This window comes from Odocoileus virginianus, chromosome 30, assembly GCF_023699985.2.
Source record: "Odocoileus virginianus isolate 20LAN1187 ecotype Illinois chromosome 30, Ovbor_1.2, whole genome shotgun sequence".
Classification (NCBI taxonomy): domain Eukaryota; kingdom Metazoa; phylum Chordata; class Mammalia; order Artiodactyla; family Cervidae; genus Odocoileus; species Odocoileus virginianus.
In genome coordinates this window covers 38,933,648-38,939,647 of record NC_069703.1, presented here as the reverse complement: position 1 = coordinate 38,939,647, position 6,000 = coordinate 38,933,648, and the positions used below count along the sequence as shown (strand labels likewise).

Below are 6,000 nucleotides of genomic sequence, written 5' to 3'. Positions count from 1 at the left end.
ATCTGTTAGGCAGATCTTCAGGCTTCCCACATGGTATTAGTGGTAAAGAACATGCCCGCCAATGCACAAGACACCAGAAACCAGGGTTCGATCCCTTGGTCAGGAAGATCCTGTGGAGGAGGGCATGGCGAGCCCACTCCAGTATGCTTGCCTGGAGAACCCCATTGACAGAGGAGCCTGGCAGGTACAGTCCAGGGATCACAGAGAGTCAGACATGACTGAAGCATCCAAGCACACATGCAGGCCAGCCTTCGGAAGCCTCTCCTGTTCTAAACTGACAAATCATCTTGGACACACAGCAGTGCAGGGAAAAGACTTCTAACACTTGGCTCCGCCGCTTATGATCTTGAGCAAAAGTATCTTAACCTCTCTGAACTCTTATTGATCTCACAGGTGGTTTCGGATGTTACATGACATCATCTATGCAAAGCACCAACCACAGTGCCTGGCATGCAGTGAACACTTAATAAACAGAGTGGTAATTAACACAGGAAGAGTTACCAAGTACAGCCGAAGGTTGAACAGCTCTTGTTGCAAACAGGCAGATCACAGGCAGTCACTATCCTGTATATATTTGGGGCTGGCCCTCAGTGTTTTACAATTTTTAAGTTACTTGCCAGCATTAGAGACAGAAATTTCACATATAAGTCCAGATTCTTCTATTTTTTAATGTGAAGCTCTGACTAGGTGTCACACCAGATCTATAAGGAAGATGGCATGTAGCAGTTGTTGTTTGGTCGTTCAGTCATGTTCGACTCTTTGCGACCCCATGGACTGCAGCGCACCAGTCTTCTCTGTCCTTCAGCATCTCCATATAGCATATAGCAGAGAAACCTAATTTCTTGCAAAGGAGCCAAGTCATCCCTGAAGCAAGTGTTAGTTGCTCAGCTTTGTCTGACTCTCTGCGACCCCATGGACTGTAGCCCACCAGGCTCCTCTGTCCATGGAAACCCTGAAGAAGTGATGTTCAAGCTGAGACATGAAAGTTGAGTAGGGGTTAACCTGATAAAGAGGGTGGAGATGATGTTCCCAGCAAAGGCACTGGCAGGTCTAAAGACCCTGATTCAGGGACACTAGTGCCCCCAGGACACTTCAGGGAAGCCTAGCTGAAGCACAGAGGAGGGGAAGGTGGGAAGATGAGACTCCAGTTGACACCTTATGGATTTTGGACTTTATTCTGGGGTTGAGTGTAGTTCAAGGCTGGAAGCTGGCCGGTAGATAACTGGTGTAACAAATTGATGGGGCTAGACAGGGTCAGAATGGATTAGGGTCAAGGGTCAAGACTGAGCAGATGAGAAAGCAGAGCAGTATGAGGAGCCCCATCTAGAAACTCTGGGCAGACACAGGATAGCCTGTCAGTGCGGTCTTGCAAAGGGCAGACTTTACAGGGATCAAGCTAAGCTGGACACCAGGGGAAATTTATGTTCATTTTCAAAGTGAAAAAAATGAGGAAAATAAAGATTTGGACAAGGACATATATAACAAACGAGATATAGAACTAGATACACAACACCCGCCTTTAACTTGCTGCTTATCCCGCTGTATTAATTTTCTCAAGGTGGATAATCTCAGTACCAATACTGTGTTGTTGATAATAATATAGGTCCTTTATCAAGAGCTTGCTAAATGGTAGGCTCTGTGTTTATGTGCATTATCATTCTCATTATTTCATTTAGTTAACAGCTATAGTCCACCCAAAATAGTATGTACCAGGGGAATGTTGGGCACTGGAGACACAGGAATGAGTGAGACAGACACATCCCTATCCTGTGGGAGTTCACCATCCGGAAAGGAGGTGAGTAGTTGAGGTCATTACAAAGGGTAATTGGCAGGCATTGTAGGGAGAGTGTAACAGTGAACCCGTTCTACCACTGGCAGCTGGGAAGGCTTTCTGGAAAAAGTGACAGGTGAGCTGAAAAGGCAGGAGTGAAACTCAGAGGAAGATTGTTCCAGGAAAAGAGAACAGCACATGGAAGTCACTATTCTCACCATAACCTGATGAGACAAGTGCTGTGGTTATCCCCTTTTCACAGATGAAGAAGCTGTGGTTAGAACTGAGGTTCTAAGAGAGATGAAGTAACTGACCCACTAGATGGTGCTGGAGCCAGGGTATAAGCCTGGATCTGCCTGGACCAAGACTCATTCTCTTCGCTGCTGAACTGGATAATTCTCTTAGTCGGTCTGTTCCTTCTAAGGGTCATGTGAGTGACGTGGAATATTAACTGAGGTGCCTGCGATGCAAGAAGTTGAAATCATGGCTTACAAACTATGCAAGCATGTCTGTGTCAGGGTTGGCTGTCTGTTTGGGAATGACAGCTATTCCGTGACACAGCTCCTGTGCTAACATCTGAATGGATGTTCAGTTCAGCTGAATATGATTCAACAGTCATTTATTGAGTGCCGACTGTGTGCTAGGCAGGGTGCCAGGCATTGTCAGAGTTGCAGAGATGATGAGAAAAGTGCCCAGGTACTAGGCTAAAGATCATGTTTGATGGTTAGTTGCTAAGTCATGTCCTACTCTTTTTTTTTTTTTTTCATATGCACGGTTAGTGTTTTATTCTCTGAAGAATGGTTCTGAAACATCACACTAAACCAGGTTGGAAGGAAAAGTTTAAATAGTTTTATAAGAATATAACATATGTACTGACTGTTCACTCTACAAAATCTTGATCATAGAGCTTATGATACACCTAGTTAGCAGTAGCACCCAGGTTTTCCAGATAGTCATTATTTTTCTCTTTTTTTGCATAGACTTCTTCTCATTGGCTGCCTTCTGCTTTTGTTGCATGATCTCAGAGTCCTGCTGCTTCCTCTGAGAGGTAGTCAGGCTATCCTCTTTTCTTTTCCCTTACTAATTTCCTGGGATTTCTTCATGTTTTTCTGGCGGGCAAGTTCTCGTTGATTTCCATGGGCCATGATAACGACCGGACCGAGCCTGGAGGAGAGCGACTCGGAAAAGCAACGACCACCTGGCACGCTCAGCCGCGGTCCCCACGCGTTGATCTGGAAGACTGAGCTCCCGCTGGCCCCCGCCGGGAAACGCTTGTGCTCTCGTGTCCTACTCTTTTATGATCCCATGTTAATCACTAACAAATTTAAAAAGTTAAACAACAAAGCCATAAATAACCCTGGCAGTTAGAAACCATAGATAACATCATAATAGCTACCAAGTTTTGAGACCTTAATGAAAATAAAACTGATCATGAAAATCATAGCTAAAAACTAAAAGCCCATTCTGTGAGATTAGGTTGAGGGGTGTGCATGTATTATCTCCTTTAATCCATGTTCATTCTATAAAGCTAATATCATAGTGTCAATGGTACTAATATGGCCCATTTTATAGATGAAGAAACTGAGCTTCAGAGGTTTTTGCCTGAGATTGCAGGGCTTCCCAGATGGTGCACTGATAAAGACTCTGCCTGCTAATGCAAGAGACACAAGAGATAAGAGTTCAACCCCTGGGTCAGGAAGATCCCCTGGAGAAGGAAATGACAACCCACGCCAGTAATCTTGCCTGGAAAATTACATGAACAGAGGAGCATGGCAGACTACAGTCCATGGTGTTACAAAGAGCTAGTAAATAGAAGAACTATAATTCAAACCCAGGTCTGCCTGACTCCAAAACTTGGACTCTAGATCATTGCACCACACCATCTTTGCAGGAAGAGTCAGGTTGTGAAAACCCAGGGGAATGTATGATCTGCATTTAGCCAGGCACACATCCAGACAGAAGAAATAAATATCAGTACTTTAAAAACCCTCCAGGGGAGTAAAGAAATGGGGGGAAAAAATAAAACAAGATGTCTAATCATTTAAACACTAGTTAATCCCTAAATGGAGAAGGCAATGGCAACCCACTCCAGTATTCTTGCCTGGAGAATCCCAGGGACGTAGGAGCCTGGTGGGCTGCAGTCTCTGGGGTAGCAAAGAGTCAGACACGACTGAAGCGACTTAGTAGCAGCAGCAGTAATCTCCATATGGAGAGCCCACCTCAAATATTTATACTATTCTTTTTATCACTTAATTCTACTTAAACTGGCCTTTAGAAGTAGCTTTCAATTTAATTAGTAGCTAAAGCTTAGAATTTTTGGTATCAAGATATACCTCTTTGAATTTTTTTAAAAATTAATTATTTAATTAATTAATTTGTCTCTGCCTGGTCATAGTTGTGGCTCTCAAGATCTTCTATCTTCTTTGTCGCATGAGGAGTCTAGTTCCCTAACCGAATCAGGGATCAAACCCAGGCCCCTTGCACTGGGAGCTTGGAGTCTCAGCCAATGGACCACTAGGGAAGTCCCACCTCCTTTAATTCTTGTTTCACATCTATATGGGAAAGAAAAGAAACTATTTCCTAAAAATCAGTATCAAGCAAATAAGAGAACCTTATTAATGGCGAGCTGGATGACTCAGAATCTGGAATCAAGATTGCCAGGAGAAATGTCAACAACCTCAGATATGCAGATAATAACTCCTAATGGCAGAAAGTGAAGAGGGACTGAAGAGCCTCTTGATGAAGAGTGAGTGTTAATCACTCAGGCATGTCCAACTCTTTTGAGTCCCCATGGATTGTAGCCCACCAGGCTCCTCTGTCCATGGAATTCTCCAGGCAAGAATTCCGGAGTGGATTGCCATTCCCTTCTCCAGCAGATCTTCCTGACCCATGGATCAAACCTGTCTCTCCTGCATTGCAGGCAGATTCTTTGCTGTCTGAGCTGAAGAGGAAAAGAGGTGAATGCAAAAGATGGCTTAAAACTCAACATTGAAAAAATGAAGATCATGGCATTCAGTTCCATCACTTCATGGCAAATAGGGAAACAATGGAAACAGTGACAGATTTTATTTTCTTGGGCTCCAAAATCACTGTGAACAGTGAATTCAGCTACAAAATTAGAAGATGCTTGCTCCTTGAAAGAAAAGCTCTAACAAATCTAGACAGCGTATTAAAAAGCAAAGACATCACTTTGCCAACAAAGGTCCATCTATTCAAAGCTATGGTTTTTCCAGTAGTCATGTACAGATGTGAAAGTTGGACCGTAAAGAAGGCTGAGCACCAAAGAATTGATGCTTTCAAACTGTGGTGCCTGAGAAGACTCTTGAGAGTCTCTTAAACCAGTCAATCCTAAAGGAAATCAACCCTGAATATTCATTGGAAGGACTGATGCTAAAGCTGAAGATCCAATACTTTGGCCACCTGGTATGAAGGGCTGACTCATTGGAAAAGACCCCGATGCTGGGAAAGATTGAAGGCAGGAGGAGAAGGGGCCAACAGAGGATGAGATGGATGGATGGCATCATCAATTCAATGGGCATGAGTTTGAGCAAACTCCAGGAGATGGTGAAGGACAGGGAAGCCTGGCATGCTGCAGTCCGTGATATTGCAGGGTTGTACATGACTGAACAACGACAACAGTGGTTAAGGATGTAGGTACAAACTGTGCTATGCTTTGCAAACTAGGGAAAGAATATCCCTTGCAGTAGGCAGCCATCAGCCGTGGGACATGCACATCCTGTCTCTGTGATTATTTGTGGCTGTGGACAGGGAGGTATGCAGCCTCATTCCAGATGTTCAGATACAGCCAGAAGTGAAATCTATGTAGCTAGGGAAGTGCCCCTAATTGCCTCTGTGACACATGGATCAGGAAGATCATTGTTGTGTTCAAACATATGGATGCTTGCATTTCCATCTGCTTATTTACCCTTTGTCCTGACATAAAAAATGCGTGAAATAAAACTAATGCTTACTTTATACCACTTTGAATATGCTATGTTATTGTCTCTTAACAAGTTCATTTGATACTGTAAAGTGAGTTCAAAGAGGTAGAACACACAACAGCTTCTATCACAGCAACTGTAACAAGTTACTTATTACAACTATCGTATTAGTAGAAAAGTATAATGATAGCTTCCATTTATGGAGTGCACGCTATGTGCCAGTCTCTGTAGAGAGCCCTTCTCATACATTATTATCTTTTCTCAAGCATAAAGTGTTTTTATTTGATT

At 43.4% G+C, this 6,000-nt stretch overlaps 1 pseudogene; it reads right to left on the bottom strand.

Annotated features, from left to right (window-relative positions):
• Positions 1-2,605: 2,605 nt before the first annotated feature.
• On the bottom strand, positions 2,606-2,916 carry LOC110147642 (small EDRK-rich factor 1 pseudogene; annotated as a pseudogene).
• Positions 2,917-6,000: the final 3,084 nt, after the last annotated feature.